The sequence below is a fragment of the Anastrepha obliqua genome, chromosome 3 (genome assembly GCF_027943255.1).
Source record: "Anastrepha obliqua isolate idAnaObli1 chromosome 3, idAnaObli1_1.0, whole genome shotgun sequence".
In the NCBI taxonomy this organism is placed as follows: Eukaryota; Metazoa; Arthropoda; class Insecta; order Diptera; family Tephritidae; genus Anastrepha; species Anastrepha obliqua.
In genome coordinates, this window is record NC_072894.1 from 113,626,591 (window position 1) to 113,644,451 (window position 17,861).

General features: G+C 33.4%; 1 long non-coding RNA gene across 1 annotated transcript in view; it reads left to right on the plus strand.

Moving 5' to 3' along the window:
• The window catches only part of LOC129243018 (uncharacterized), a 139,199-nt gene that overhangs the window by 43,602 nt on the left and 77,736 nt on the right, over positions 1-17,861 (plus strand). The window contains exon 3 of the long non-coding RNA XR_008582232.1: positions 5,740-5,870. This is a non-coding gene — a long non-coding RNA (uncharacterized LOC129243018). The remainder of the gene's footprint in view (positions 1-5,739; positions 5,871-17,861) is intronic.

Sequence of the window (17,861 nt, forward strand, 5' to 3'; positions counted from 1 at the left end):
ATGTTAAATTGGAATAAGTTTTTGTGTTTTCTCAAAAGAAAAAAATTAAATATTAAATTAACGTACAAATTTTCTTTCCCCCAAAAGTTAAAATGTGTCGCTATCTCTGCTTGTATATGGGCTTACTGTAGGCCTTCTTTGACAGAGTCAGATCGATCTTAAATTCTTTGCCTGCAACTACTTCTTTGTTCAAGTATTTTGATCATAAATTTCATGAAATCAACACACTATACCGCCTGAAGCATAATTGATGTTCTGTTGGAGGTCGTTACTGACGATTTTTCAAATTCATTTGAATTATTTTTTCTTCATTTTGTTTGCTCTTAAATCTTTCTACTGGCAGTAGCAAGTGTGGTGTTGCTATCTTAACAGGTTTGCTTTCATTTTCAGTTTCAAAGTAAAAAAAGGGAAAACGAACCACAAAAACCAAATAAAACAACGGCGACATGTAGCGAAGCGAACGAAAAAAGGGCCAACACAAATGATCGATGCAATGAGGAGCGCTGCCGCCAAAAGAAGAAGAAGCCACAGTGGTAGGTAGCGGCACTGATGACTGCATTTGCCCATTACGGCCGCACGTTGCACGCTTTCATTGATGAAGCTTTTGGAGTGACTCGGTGGCTCGCCGGTAGTGGACCGCCAGTTGCTACGATTTGTTGTTGTACAGAACCCACTGTTGGCGACTCAGCACTGCAGCATCACTGGCGGCTGTACTCAAACGAAGCTGGCTTAAAGCAGCATATCGATGGCAACAAAGCAAAGTTCGAAAGCGAAGTGAGTGAAATGTGCGAGCCAGTGCCCGGCTCTGTGGCTCAATGGCTGGATTGTTATTGTTGCTTGTCGTCGTTGGAATCAGTTGGATAGTCAGATAAAAGTGTTGCATGTAGTACGTCAGCCAGTCAGCCGGCTGCACGACGTTTAATCATCAAATTGCAGCGCATTAAGCCATGCGCGCCGAAATCAGCATCAATAACAGCAAAAAGAACAACAAGAAAATGGGAAGACAAAGGCAAAACGCGTAAGAGGTTAAAAATGCTTGCTTCCCTGCATTTGGAACCCATTGACTACCTTGCAGGCCATTTGTGCTCCCTTTTTACGCCGCACTTGCTCTGCTGCTTCTGCACTTTTCAGGCGTAGACGAGACCAGTGGGTTTACGATTTTTTCTTTTAATTTAATTTTTTTTTTTTTAATTTTCTGTTTTATTATTTTTTTATCATTCTTATTACTTGCAGTTGCTGGCTTTTGTTTTTTACGCTTTTGCTCAATTTCGTTAGTCTTCATTTCCTGCCATTTATACTTGAATGTTAGTATGTATCGCTATTGCCACCAGTGTTGCATGGCGGAGCAACATTTTCATGGTGGTCAATTTATGCCAGCTGCAGGCTGTTGGCCGACCATTGCCCCTTCACACTCTTTTTCTCTTCCGTTCGGTCATGCCGCATTTACCAAATGACCTGTATAACTTTGTCTTCTTCCTGCCGATTTTTGTTGCTGCTCTCAGATTGCTCAGCTATTAACTATCTTTCTTCCCGACCAGAGCGGCTTGTTCGCCGCACACTCCCTACTCTTTTCGAACTCGTGCACACCAACTAACCAACCAATCAACCAACCAGCCAGCCAGTCAGCTGGGTGGTGTTGGTCATGCCTGGATGGCCCCTGCGGTCAGCAGTGGTAAATTAACTTTTAAATTGCGCCAAAAAGTTCGATCTGAAAATAAAACAAAAACAGGGTAGGAAAACACAAAAAGGATGTTCACAAAAAATGCCGCATAATAAGAAACTGAAACGTGCATTTATTTAGTAACTCATTCCTTTATTACAAACGCAACTTTGTGAGCCGCTTTTTGTTCTCAAATTTTTCATCGTTTATTTCTTTTTTTTCTTTCCTTTTTGGGGCTGCGCGCAGTGCTGTTGCTTTAATGATGATATGATGCCCGATATTTATGAGCTTTTGTTGCGCTGTTTACTTTATTGTGCTCATATGTACTCTGATGTACTAATATGTAGTTATTATGCTGTTCGGAAATTGAAACATTTGCAGCGAATTAACTTATTGAAATACGATTTTAATTGATGAGCTGTCAGGTGATTGTGTATGCACTTATATGTATGAGCGTATTTTGGCATTGTGCGGCGTTAATGATCTCTTAATGTACAAAGGAAATGACACATGAGCATCATTAGGTAGATCCGACAGTGAAGAAAAGTAAAAGACGTAGTACAAATTATCTCTGCTAATAAAATAATCACAAGAAATCCAAAACTTTTTTGTAAGCTATTATAGTGTAGTTGTCACATTTACTTATATGAGGTGAAGTTGAAAAGTATATTTTATGCCAGAAATATATTATATAAAAAATTTTAAAACGAACCAAAGATTTTTATATTATAATTTTTCCATATGGCAGAAGTTCGCCTTAGGAAACAAACAGAACCTAAGTTTCAACAGAAAGGCAAAAAGCATCACACAAGAGCGATTATATGATATATCAACTGATCCAAGGATCCTGAACATTGTTTTTGGAAATTCATTTAATTGTAGGCTTGAGTTTATCTAGAAAAGTAAACTGAGAAAAATTTTATGATTTTGAGATTTTTTCAAATCTTGAATAGTCGCGCATGGAGTTGTTGAAAGTGAAAAACGTTGGGGTTTCAGCATGTTTATAATAATTTATTGTAATTTTCTGGATAAAATATCCTTCAAAAAATAACTACACTAAAAAAATTGGAAAAAATGTATTACAATAATTTTGAGATTTATTCAAATTTGAAAAGTTTTGCATAGAGTTGCTTAAAGCGAAATATATTTGGGCTAAAATATTATTATAATTTTTGTTGTAATTTTTTCTCCTTTAATGACCTTTAAAAAAACGAAATAAACTGAAAAAATGTGAAGAAAGTGTAATAATTTTGAGATCCTTACAATTTTGAAAAGTATAGCATAGAGTTGCTTAAGGTGAAATATAGGGTTATTCAATGGGTGCGCTTCAACTTTTTTCCAATAGGGAGGGCGAACGACGCAATATTTTTTATTTTTCGCTTGTCATTTGTAAACTTTATTGGTATACATTTCATCATGGAACGCTACACACTTGAGCAACGATTGCAAATCGTGCAAATTTTTATGAAAATAATCGTTCTGTTGCTGCTACTTTAAGAGCATTTTACGGTCCATTTAACAAGCCGTCCCGTTTTGGGGTTATGTGAAGTCATTGGTCTACAGTAACAAGCCGCCGACGGTTTGTGAGCTCAGAGCCAATATTGAACGCGAAATTGCTGGAATTTCGGCCGATTTATGCAAAAGAGTGGTCGACAATTGGGTTCAACGATTGGACTTCGTAAAACCTGCACGCGGTGGTCATGCAAAAGAAATCGAATTTTATACTAAAATATATATGTTCAAACACGATAATAAAAAAAAATTAGTTAAAAAAGTCAAACCGTTTGTGTTTTATTCAAAAAAGTTCAAAAGTTGAAGCGCTCTTACTAATTTTAATATTTTTATAACTTTTTGGGGAAAATTAAAGTAAATTAAAAAAAAACTTGGAAAAAAAATTATTAATTTTGATATTTATTGAATGTTGAACAATTTTGCATAGAGGTTTTTAAAGTGAAATAAATATATTTGGGTTTTCATATATTTATAATTTGTTTTTAAATTTTTTCGATAAAGTATCCCTACAAAAAAGAAGAAAAATATATTTAGATTTTAACTTTTTTATAATTTTGTTTTTTGTGTAATTTTTTATCTTTAAAAATCCTTAAATATCCTTTAGAAAAACAAAAACTTGAAAAAATTTATGAATTTTGAGATTTATTACATGTGGAAAAGTGTAAATATCCCACCAAATAGACAGGAGAATCTTTTTGAGGTGAAGGCCATTTCATCTTTGTCTAACCATTTTCGTTTGCAAACAGGATTATTGTAAAGGACCCATTTTTCATAACTAGTAACTATACGGTTACAAAAACTTTCAAGCCGTTGCAGCAGCAGAGAACACACATTCATTCTCTGCCGAAGATTGGCGACGAAAAGTCTATGCGAAACCCATTTCCCCAGCTTTGAAACCTTTCTCAACTGAACCAGGTGCCTGTGAACTGTTCCATGCGATGAATTTAACCTCTGGGCTATCACATCGACTGTCAAATTTGGCTCAGCTTCCACGAGTTCTAACAAGGCGTGACAGTTAAAGACTTCAGGAGGACCAGCGTGCGTGGCATCCTTCACGTCGCAGTTACCACTTCGGAATTTTAAAAACCACTTTTGCGCAGCCCTTACACTCACGGTATCCTCTTCGTGAACAAGGTTTATTTTTGCATCAGCAGTTTTCGCACTTTTACCACTTTTATAAAAAAAATACAAAATATGCCTCTTATACGCGTTCAAAGATTCCATTTTATTTTTTAACAACACGTACTTCTATCCGCGATTAGAATCACTTGTTGAATGCACAATATATCAAAGAAAATATAAATAGTTCCGTTATATTCCGCGAATAATTTTTCGCATGCAAAAGTGAAATTATGGGTAAAAGACGCACGAACTTATGGACTTACCTGATAATTTAATAAAATTTTTATAAATTTTTGGCTTTTTTTTCTGTCAGCGCAAAGTCAGTTTCTTTAACATCTATTTGCTAATCTATCGAAACTGGGCTACATACGTTAGTCCCTAAGTGGATATACGGCTTCTGTTGAAAAGTTTGGGAATATTATCATAGTTTCAAAAAAACCAAACCCCAAAAATGTTTAAAAATACAATTAAATTAGTTTCAAGAAAAAAGTTGCGAAAAAATTTTCAAATAAAATTAAATTATTTCCCAAAAAAATTTAAAAATAAAATTAAATTATTTAAAAAAATAAATAAAACATGCCAATACATTTTAAAAATAAAAGTAAATTATTTAAAAAAAAAGCCTTTTCAAAAGGTATATATTAAAATAAGAGATACAAAAAAAAATGATTGGTAAAAATATTAAAAATAACCGAAAATATTTGCCTTTAAAAAATCCTTATCAAAATTAACTAAAAGGAACCAAAAAATAATATATTGTAAAAATTCTGCAGGGTGACGGAATTTTGTTTCCGAATAACTTTTAACAAAATAAAAAAAATGATTGAGTAATGGAAATTTTTATTTTGACTTTTACGCATTCCATAGCTGTATGTTTATATGCTCCAGCCGTTTATTTCGTAAGTGGCAAATATTATTGGCGTACGATGCAAAATACGATGTACAGAGTGATTAATTTTGTGCCACCTTGTGTATACGCAGTATTCAGTTAGTTCAAAAAGTAGTTATCTATAAAAAACGGCATCTAATTTTTTTTAAATATTTCTTAAAAATATACTTTATTTTTCCCATTAGTGCATTTCTCACTTTTTTCAGTTGCATTAAAACTAAAAAAAATACTAAAAACATTTTATTTATTTTCTCAGTAAAAATGCTTAAAATCATTCTATAGCTGTTGATATTTTCTTACTATACAGGGTTTGTGTTAGTTTTTTTGTAATATTTTATTCTATTTTTATTTTAATTTCTATTTTTTATAGCTCGCATTTATTCATTTACTCATTAAATTCTTATGAACAATTTATTAAGTTGTTAAGAGAGCTTTAGTCATAATCAGGCAATAAAATTGCATTACCTTGTATTTCTACTTATGCTAATATTACGTTAATTGTCATGTGTTTTTCTTCTGTCTTTAATGCCACCTTTTCTGTCTTGTAATTTTTCAGACTTGCATCAAATGCTAAATATTCGTCATCTGCTTGCATATCCAACAAATCACGCTGAGTGGCAGTGAGTCAGACTGTTGCGACACAAACAACTGTTACTTTGGTAAACCGAAATCAGCACTCAATCGAAGGTATTGTACTAAAATGCATATGCAAACAATTATGTAGGTTGGGTGCATGCAATAACTAGGAAAGTTCAGCAAAAAAATAATAGTAAAAAACAGTAAAAATTTAAGAAAAAGTAATATAAGGATGACTAAATAAAACTTGTTTGCATTAAAAATAATATCGGGCCTTGCCAAATCATGAATCACTGTTGAGCTCAGCATTTTCACAATCTAGGCGAAATACAAGTGTTTGTCATTTCTTAGTCTGCAACTCCCATAAGCCGCCTGAGAAGATGGCATAGGAAGGACTATCTTGGTCCAATTAAATTTAGCCAAGTGAAAAATATGTACACCGTTAATCAGTCCGCCATGGCAGTCCAGTTTTCATTTAAAATCTTCCAACTAATAGAAAACTAGAAGCTGTTAGCTGAAAGGCGGACTATCAAGCCAGACTGTATGCAGAACCAGTGAATCAACTCTCTCATAGTAATTGAGGCGGTCTGCAAATAGATGAGGAACTAAAGCTCAGAAAAAAATACTCCAGCTTTAAATTTCTAGAGAACTGTCAATTACGAAACTCTTTCCAACTACCAGTGAAAATAATTGGGCAACTCCATTTACAAAAACCGTTAAGGAAGCTATGATATGAAAACCTCACAGTGGAGCCGCCAAACAGAATTCTATACAACCAAAGTTACTTGAAAGCAGCTATCCAACGCTGAAGCAAAATCTAAAACAATAAACTCATGCAAATTTCGAGCGTTCACAGAAAACGCTTTTCATTCGTCAAGGCTTGGAAGAAAAGTGGGACAAGATGTTCCTTCATATAAAAGTCACTACTTTAGATTGAAATTTCATATCCCAAATACGATTTCCGGCATAATTTCGCAGCATCACATAAAGTATCATACTTACCCACCAAAGCTTTGTTCCTTCGACCCTAACGTACCATCCTAATGTCAATGAATTAGTGTCCACCAAAAGATGTTAAGCTTTTGTTAATTAAGTTTTTCAATTCGAAGGAAATTTAAATCTTAATTTTATTCTTTTTTTCCGAACTTACCGAACTTTTTACATTTATTCAGCACCTATAATCGGATCTTAAAGAAGATAGAACAGTGAGAGTTGGAACTGCTTCAAGTCCTTTATGCAGAAGCTGTATGTTGTTGTTGTAGCAGCATTTAACCCTGTCAGAGTTATGTAGATCACCAGTCATCTTCATCTAGCTTATCTAACGGTAGGCCCAGAAAACTTGCTGTTTCGACATGTTGAGTCCAGAGGAAGAGGGATGTTAGATGAGTGGGTTTGATGGGGCATGTGAAAAGGTGGTTAGTGCAAGGTACCTTCACATGTTAGACGTATGTTGAGTATAGGGAGGAATTTAACCTATTACAGTACTCAGAATGTAATTGTGCCGAGGTCTCTCGGGCTAGCTAAAGCTCTTCATGTCCTTTGGGTGGTGGTTGGACTTCCGGCATTCTGGGTCGGGAGCTTAAGAAGTAAACTAGCGATATCTAGTGTACCGTACCTTACCCCATCTAGAAGCTGTCTGTCTTAGTCCCTGCTGTCGTCGGACTAAGATTTGCCTGCGGATATAGCAAGTTTAAACATTACACACTTGGTGAATTTCATCGGCAGCTTGAAGCGGTTAACGAAATGTAATTAGTCACTATCTGGTCATCATCATCCTATCCAAAATACCTTCTTTCTTCTTCCCCCCTTTTCGGATTTTTTTTTTTTTTGTTTTGCTTTTCCCCCTCTGTTTCTTCTGTGTGGTATCGCAATGAAGGAATTTGATTCTTTTTCCAAGTGAGCCCTCATTTGGGCAACAATTTTGCTTAAACTAACCTTACCTAACCTATCAGAAACAATGATACATAGAAGCTTTTGTCTCAAGGTGACAATTTTTTTGTTTTTAAGTTCATTAACCACAAATGCACTTATCCTTCATATCTCAGTTCTTATCGTCCTATCGTCGGTAGATATAAGATACTGGAATGATCTCTAATTATACTACTTATACTCTCCTGCTTTGTTTTGCTATAGCTAATCGTTTTCCCCCGAAATAAATACCTGAAATTAATCTGGCAATTAATGGGTTCGTCAGTTGCTGGAAAACGTCCGAACCCCATATAAAGATTCATCAAAACTAATGAATATTTTTCCAGCCTGAGAATATTTTGGTAATGTTGATAACGAACTCCGATCTGCAAGTACGTTCAAATGACTATACCCAAAATAATAGAAAAGATTTTTTCTAATATCGGTCGGCCTCGGTAGAAAATGGCAAGCCGCGGAATGTATTTCTGTCATGAAAAAGCTCTTCATAAAAACCATCTTGTATTCGGCGTCAATTAGTAAATTAGGAGATCTAGATTTTCTAAAATAGTCGCGAAATTTTTGGGACTTAACATATACCAAAATTGTGGAATCCGAGGATGACATTCCTATTCTATACCTACTGTGAACTACAAATGAGGCTTTATTGAAACTTTTTCATGCCGGAAATGCAGGCGAAGCTTTGACATTGCCAGCTGAGATACGAATGCTATTAGGAACCACTTTTTCTGTAATGCATTTTTTCATGTTCCAGTAGGCTTCGAAACTTCGACCTAAAAAAATGTAGTGGCGCAGAAATAAAATTCTTGGGCACTCTGCGGCAATTCAGCTCGCAAATTCGTCCAATTGTGTGGAAAAAGAACTGTTGAGTTTTCTACCACTGTCATTCCACGCCCCACAAGGCTGTCATTGTGAACAATGTGAAAGAATGGCTGCTATTCATGGCTTCTGATGACATTTTCGTCTTTCCAAAGCTCAAATAATCACAACAGGATACCCATTTTCAGTTGATAAAAGACAAAAGGGAATCATAAAGAGAATTCACGGCCAGAACTGATGTTAATTCTGGTAAAATGTGTTAGAAAAATATTTTGTGTTGTGCATTTCCACAAGTAAACCAAAAACATTTCAGAAAGCTCCTATTCTAAAGGTGAAATCATAAATTGTAATTAATGGTAAGTACTTCTTTTAAATTTTGTTAACCAATTCCGGTACATTTTAATCAAAAAGTATTAACATAAAAATGACAACGCGACCATCCTTTAAGAAACAAAAGTAATCGTGATTCTCTTGAAAAAAGTAATATATAAAAAAAAAAACTGAATAGTGCATACATAAATTTCTCACTTTATTGCATATTACAAAAATTCCTTCCTACCATTTTCTTTAAAACACTTTTTACGAGCACTCGCCTACGCCGCCAATGAATATGTCCATACATACATACATTGCATATTAAACGCTTCTTTCTTATTTAAATGTGACACTTCAAATTATCATAATTATTTTATGACTAAATTTTATTTCAATGGGCACTAATACATAAAAATCAATGCTCTTTTACAAACAAACCAAGAAGAAAACATAAAAACGCATGGATATAAAAAATGTAAAGGGCTTTTAGGGCATAAATTACAGACTTTTGTATTCTATGAGCATACAAGTAGCTCATATGCAAACATATGCACACATATGTTGACATATGTGTAAGTATGTTTATTGCTAGATATGTTTTAATGAATGGGAAATGTATGGATGTATGTAAAACTGTGTCCATTGATGTCGCGAATGCCGTCAATCAAGCCATTGTATTAGAATTGTCAATGCGAGGGCGTCAAGTTTTACTAGTTACGCCATGTCAAGCAGGTTCTGCCACAAATTGATGTCTGAATTAAGAGCTCATAAAATGTGAGCAGAGAGCATTTGGGTGAAAAGGCACGTTTTACGAGGGCCAACACGAATTCATGTACTTTATTATATAATGGACATATGCAAATGGGTAGTGCGGAGTGAATGTGTGATAACATATGCAGGTACTTAAAATATGTAATATAGTATTTTTTGGTTGTAAAATTTCAAATGTTTGTGGGTAAAAAGTAAATGCTATTTTATGCTGTGACATTCTTAAACATCAAATTGTTTAAATTAAATGCCTTTACGTATAAAAGAAACCTGAAGACTTTATGGGCTTTGTAACTGCAGAAGAAATTTTATGGTTGACTTCTGTGATCTTGCAAGTGCTTGGTGTAAAGAAAGCAGTTAAGAGAAGAATAATTACCGAAAAATGTTTATTGTTAAAATTTCTGAATCTACTTAAAAGAACATTTTATTGAATTATAAAAAATGCCAGCTCTTCTCTTCATACCCAATCGCAGCCAGTTTAGGCTAAGTGCGCTTTAATTTATATCCAAGAAGTACTCACTTAGGCCAAAAGTGCCCAGTTTGACGCCATTACACTGGCCGGGGCTCTTACCTATAGAAATTAGGAAACCCATTTAATAAGACCTAGAAGCACATGAATGGTCATCAAATACCGATCCGCCAGAAAGTCTGAACCTGAAAGTCTGTCAGCATTGCCAGTTAGTGTTTCATATATCGAGTCGTATTTTGTAATAAGATAAACTATACTTAGAGGCCGAACGTCTCATGACAGGCCTGCGACTGACTGATTGACTGGTCTATATATATAACCTTCTAAATGTTTAAGATTTCATCTGCGCACAATAATATATACACACAACTCCGTAGTGTTCACAGAGATATAGAGATCTAAGGTTTGTGTTTTTTCTGAGAATTCCAAATGTCTGTCTATCTGATTTCAGGAATTTCACATTTTTCGATAAAAAATTATAAAAAGAAATCTAAAAATTGGTAAAATTTTGTTTAAAATTTCTTTGAAAAAATTTAAAACAATTAAAAAATTATAAAAATAAAAAAAAAAATTATAAAAATAAAAAAAAAGTTATAAAAATAAAAAAAAAAAAAAGTTAAAAAACTAAAAACAAAAATTATTTATACTTTAAAAATAATTTAATAAAACTGCCAAAAAATGTGTTATTTATGTTATTTATTTTAAAATTTTTTTAATTTAGGTAAATTTTTTTTTTGTTTTTACCTAGTATCGACATTTTTTATTTATTCCGTCTTTTCCGACACAAAAAGAAACGAAAATCTAAAAATTTTACTGCTTAAGGTTTAGTTATCAAAAAAAAAAAAAAAAAAAAAAAAAAAAAATTGCAAAAAATTATATCATTTGAAATTTTACTATAAGTTATTTTACAAAAATTAAAAAAAAAAACGAAATTTATATAATTAAAAAAAATGTATAAACAAACTAACAAAATTAAATTAATATTATATCTATAAAAACAGATTGTAAAAAAAAATTAAAAAGAAAAACAAGAAAATGTGGTAAGGTTTATTTAAACGTTTTTTTCTTTTTGAATACAAAATTATTTGTATATAATATATTATTCTTGTTTTGTCGAATATCGACTTTTTGATTTTTGGGTTTCTAATTATGTATGTTTAAGTGAAAGCTTTCATTAAAAATGATAACAAGCCTTTAGAAAAGAAAAAAATTCATAATCTCTAATTTATATAGTATATATTAAAAAAATGTAAAGAATTCAAAAATTTATTTCGTTAGAATTAAAAAATTTTTTTTTTTTTATTAAAAATTTATTTCGTATTTTTCGATAAAAAAATAAAGAAGAAATCAAAAATTTTTCTGTTAAATTTAATTTACAATTTTGTTTTTAATTAAAATAAGACAAAGTTTATATAGATTAAAAAAAAATATATAAAAATTGCAAAAATTAAAAAATTCATAAAGCTGAAAAAAAACTTGATAAAATTTATTCAACATACTTTTTATAATTTTTTTTAATTAAAAAATTTTATTTTTTTTTGTATTTTTGTGTAACATTGGTGTTTGATATCTTTTTTTAATTATGCTTAAATGAAAGTTTTTCTTAAAAATGATAACTAATTAGTAAAGAAAAAATGGCATAACTATCATTTCCAATAAGGGGGCGTCCATAAATTACGTGAGATGTTTAAGGGGGGAGGGGTCGAGTCAAATCTCATCTAATCTTACGTTGGAGAGAGGGGGGGTCTCGGCAAATATCACGCAATTTTTTTTCTGATTGAAACAAAAAAAAAAATTATACTATTTTGGTCCAAATTTTTATGCGTGCCTATTTTATTTTTTTTTCTAGTTTTTTAACGAGCGCGAATGTCAATAAATTTTTATTAAGAGTTACAAAGGGAAATTGTTTTTAATTTTTTTTTAGGTTGTGAAATGCGATGACCAGAAGTGCTGCAGCCCACGCCGGAGTGATCTGCATATGATTCTTCACGACCATTTTCTGCCACCTCCATACCCTATCACTCAGGTTGATCGACGTTTGACAATTCCGGACTTTAAAGAACATGACGGAAAGGCATTTGCTCCATTTCTAATACGCCTACCGATTCAACCGCTGAATGCCTTTATCAGCACGCCTTATGATCTCTATTGCCCAAGTATACGTGATGATGTAGAGAAAAGATGCTGCAGTAAGTACATGCGGTATTTACTTCGCATCTATCACCAGAGCTGCAGAGCACAGGCGAGCAGCTCACATTGCACCAGTTAAGCAAGCGCGTATGTTCCGCAAAGTGCGACCCTCACGGATTGTCACAAGACGAGCTAATGAGTTACTGTGCGCAAGCGTCAACGGCTTAGAGTGGATAGATCAGAACGAAGTTGAAGGAGCAGATGATTTTACTTAAAATCATATGGACATGTTGGTCCCAATAGTCTCTCTTGAAACCGCGCATGATTCTCCATGGACTGAATTAGAGTAGATATCCTTTTTTTAATCGCAGTAGTTACGATTTAAGTCTTCTATTGTTAACTTTTTATTACACTTATAACTGTCAGCAATATTGATTACTAGTCTTAACTAGTCGTAAATAAAAGCACGAAGCAAATTTTTTTCTTTTTACAATAACAATCCAACGCGTTTACATAAGAAACCCACATTTTGAAAAATCTCACGTGAGATTGGGGGATGGGGGAGGGGGTTGAATAAAATCTCACGACATCTCACTAGGGGGGGAGGGGGGTACAGAAAATTAAAAAAAAACCTCACGTAATTTATGGACGCCCCCTAATACATACTAAAAACTACTACAATACTAAAAAAAAACAAAATCTTATAAAAATTCAAAAACAAATTTTGCAAAAAAGCACAAGATAATTAAAAAATTAAAAAGATTTTGGAAAATTGTTTCGGTTTTTTTTTTCGTATTTAATTTCAGCCGCCGTAGCCGAATGGGTTGGTGCGTGACTACCATTCGGAATTCACAGAGAGAACGTCGGTTCGAATCTCGGTAAAGTATCAAAATTAAGAGAAATATTTTTCTAATAGCGGTCGCCCCTCGGCAGGTCATGGCAAACATCCGAGAGTATTTCTGCAATGAAAAAGCTCCTCATAAAAAATATCTGCCGTTCGGAGTCGGCTTGAAACTATAGGTCCCTCCATTTGTGGAACAATATCAAGACGCACACCACAAATAGGAGGAGGAGCTCGGTCAAACACCCAAAAAGTGTGTACGCGCCAATTATAAATATATATATATAATTTCATATTATAGGTACAATTTTACGAAGAAGTAAACATTTTTATTTTTTTTTAATATTTTTGATTATTGAATTTTTTTTATTAAACTTTGTTTTTTTCACATAACTGCATTTTATTTTATATTCTAAGTTCGATTCCATAGTAAAGTGAACATTTGGTCTTTTTTTAGTTTTCCGTATTACTGTGTTTTAATTTATAACTTAAAAATCAGCAAAATTATATACAGTCTGTGCCAGAAGAAAATAACCGTTTTTTTTGTAACTTCAAGATATATTTCGTTTTGCTTTCTACTGAATAATAGTCCTACTCAAGGACTACAAGGCCAGTGCTAACTCAGGTTAGTGTCGTTCGAAACTTTCCCGTAAACGCAACCAAACAAAAATGAGTGAGAAGTACGCGAAGCGTTCCGAGGCAGTATTTTTATGCACGCATTCCAAAAGGCCGAAGATTTATTGTGATAAGGAATCAGCAGTATGAGGCGTACAAAAATGTTCATGACTTTTCCGAGCGCGGCTTGAAACGAGGGACGACAAAAAAACAGGATAAAGTGATCGTCCAACTTTTTAAGCTGGCCCCTTCTTTGTGACTACGCCAAGCACAACCAGTTCTTGTTAAAAAGGGAGTAGATGTGAGTATTAACACCATCGAACGTCGATTGAAGGAGGTGAACATATCCTACCGTCCCACATTATCAAAATCACTGAAAATTGCGGCACAGTATTGGACTGGCCATCCCAGTCCCCAGACGCCAACCCCATTGAAAATGTGTGGGGAGCTATGAAAACGCATCTTGCCGGAAGGCCAGTATGATTTAAGGCAACTCGTTCGTGAAGCTCGCAAAATCGCGTCCTGTTTGTCGACGAGCTACGCAGGAAAGCTGGTTCAAAGCATGAACAAAATGCCAGGCTATACTCGACAAAGATGAAGACTACACGGCTTATTGAGTAATTACGACTCGTAATTTTGTACATACTTTGATATGAAAAAAATTTAAAATACATATCTTTTATGCTTTATGAATAATCACGGCTCCGTTTTTCTGACAACGACTGTATTGTAACCTTCACTTGTGAAACAATAACTTTAATTTTATTTTACAAAAAAAAACACACTTTGCTGAAAAAATATATATGTACTCTGTAGCTTAATTAAGGTATTTAAATATTACTGAAACTTAAATTAGCAAAATTGTTAATGAGTGTTTTTAAAGAGTTCACAATTTGTAATGAATCTGTAATACAAAAACTTCAGAGCTTTTATTAGTATATATATGTATATATATATTTTTATTTTTGTCAATTAACTCATATTGTTTCTTTTATTTTCATATACCATCAGAGTCGCTACAAACAATTATTTCATTTATATGAAAAAAACCTGCAGCTTATTGCTATTTAATTTCTCATTTAAAAAGTAAGTTTTTACCATAGCAGCCGTCAATTGTTTGAGTTCATCGGTGTTTGAATGCGTGAATTAAATAAAAATAAATTGTACAGAAAAAAGTGCGCACATATTTTTTGTATTTTTTCTCTTCCTTATTTTGCCTCAACATAACATTTTTTTTCATGCCCCTCTGCTCATTTGTATATCGAATGTTTAACGTCAGCGATAGACTTTGTGTCAGCGCCTTGACGAGGGCCCGAAATTTTAGGTCAATTCATTCATGCTTAGATACATGTGATGGAATATGTGTTTTAGAACAACAAAAAAAAAACACATGCATTGAAAAGTAGGTACTAAAAAGTCAAATATTTTTATAAAATTTTGTTAGAAAATACCTTTACTCCTGATGCACGACCAAACTTGCTGGCGTGAGTAATTTTACATGTATACAAACCTATGCATTCATACACATACATATTATGTGCCCTGCTGGAAATCATTTGGTACCGAACTTAGCAACTTATTTGAATTTTAAGCCGTGACTAGTTCGCCTTACTTATGTTTTCCATAAAAGCGGCTGTGGAAACCTACACTTCGAGGTTCTAGGAATTATTTACATGCCTTAGAAGCAGCATTAAAAACGATAAAAGAAATTTAGGTTCAGTGCGTTGTTGTTTTTTTTTTGGGGTTAGTTCGGAGCAAGTACTAAATTCGATAGATGAAATTTATTATGCTCCACAGAATTAGTACTACAGAAGAGATTTAGGTAGTTCGGAACTAGTACTAAATTCAACAAGTGAGGTTTAGTACTCTCTTCTTTCTATTTCGAGGCTCCTAACAGATTAAATTTAGATATTCGCCATTAATTTTTCGGTAGTTTTTACTAAATTCAACAGGCAAGAACTAGTATGATATGCATTCATTACTGATTATGTAGTTCTGAATAAGTACTAAATTGAGCAGATGGCTGAAAACTAGTACTAAATACAACATATAAGATTTAGTTAGCCGAAAATTAGTACTAAATTAAACAAGAAAGATTTAGTACACTCAGCATTAATATCTTATATAGTTCTTACTAGTACTAAATTCGGCAGACGAGATCTAGTACGCTTTGTATCCATTGGTAGTTAGCTCGGAATTTAGTACTAAAACTCCGCACACGAGGTTTTAGTAATTAAAACCTAGTACTAAATTCAACTGGTAAGATTTAGGTAGCCGAAAATTAGGACTAAATCAATTATTAAATTAGAATTAAACTCAATAGGAAATATTTAAGAAGCAGAAAATTAGTACTAAATTATACATATAAGGTTTAGGTAACTGAAAATTAGTACTAAATACAGGGCCCGCCATCTATCGTTACGGATTTGAACTAGGTATTATTTGAAGAATGGTAACACTTAGCTGTCATCTGATTTGACAGAAAATTAGTTTTATTCTTCCACTGAACGAAAATGGTTGTGTATACGCTCAAAGAACGCTGGGAAATATTGCGACATTACTTTGAAAATCATGGTAATGTTGCAGAATGTGTACGAAAATTACGTACGGCAATGGGAAGAAGAAAAGCACCGAATGAAGCGTATGTGCGTTACTTTGCGAAACAAGTAAGAGAAACTGGGTTGCTCATTGAAAACTCAGAAAACCCGTACGCACTCGAAGAAAAGCCGATGCATTCACAACGAGTCACTGTTTGGTGCGGATTTTGGTCGAGAGGAATCATTGGTCCATTTTTCTTCGAAAATGAGCGAGGAGTGGCCGTAACCGTCAATGGAGAGCGTTACCGGGCCATGTTGAACGAATTTTTGTTCCGAGAAATTGAAGAGGAGGATATTGGTGGCATTTGGTTCCAACAAGATGGCGCTACTTGCCACACAGCGAATGCTACAATCAATCTTTTGCGCACTGTCTTCGAAGATCGCATTATCAGCCGAAATTCTGATATCGTTTGGCCGCCTCGGAGCTGCGATTTGACGCCGTTGGATTATTATCTTAGGGGTGCCGTCAAAGACCAGTGTTATGCCAACAAACCAGCAACAATTGATGCACTGAAGACCAACATTCGCGATGTCATAGCTGAAATACAGCCGCATACAATCGAAAATGTGTTGAAAAATTGGACCGATCGTATGGGATGGTGCATGGCTAGCTGAAGCAGCCATATGAATGAAGTTGTATTCCATCATTAACCGGATGGATTGTGCTTCAAAATAAAAAAAAACAGTTTGGAAAAATATTGAGTAGTTTCTTTTTTATAGCATTTTTAATTTCGTAAAGTTATATGGCGGACCCTATACAACAGGTGAGATATATTACGCTCTACATCCATTTTTCATTAGTTCGAAATTAGTACTAAATACGCGAAAAGAAGAACTTCTTTGTCATTAGTTCGAAACTAGTACTAAACGCGTCAGATGAGATTTAGTATGCCTGTAACAATTTTGGACAGAGAAATGAACAATAGATGAGATCTAGAACGTTGTGTATTTATATTTAGTTGGGTTTTTATAATTAGTACTAAATTCGACGGATGAGATCTAGTATGATCTGCATACATTTTGAAAAGAGAAATGAGCAAGGCAGACGAAATCTAGTACGCTTTGAATTTCTCTGTCATAAGTTTGGGACTACTTAGTACTAAATTCGTAAGTAGTACTAAATTGGGCAAATTTGAATTGATACACCTTGATTTCACTTTGAGTTACCTGGGAATTGCTGCTGCAATTAGTTCATACGACAATGTATTGGTAACCCACTGGGTTCGATTCTTGAAAGAAGCAACCAATAATTGTTTTGAAAAATATACAAAAATCTATTTATTATATTTTAAAGCACGGAAATGAATATATAAACATTTTATTTAAAAATTAGTTGGTTTTATTTATAGCTTTTTACAAAATTTCTAAAATAAACGAAATTTAATGAGCCATATTCCGATCAAATTTATTGAATTGTTATTCTTGTAAGCCTTTTTTGTGTTTTTTTACATTCTTTTTTTATATTTTCTAAATAATTTTTTTTTATTTTATACATAATTTTTTATATTTTTTTTATTATTTTCTTTTATTTTTTAAAGTATTTTTTAAATTATTGCCCTTCAATCTGTAAATGATTAATATTTTACTAAAATTAAAATGTGCCCAAATGTTAGTCAAGTTAG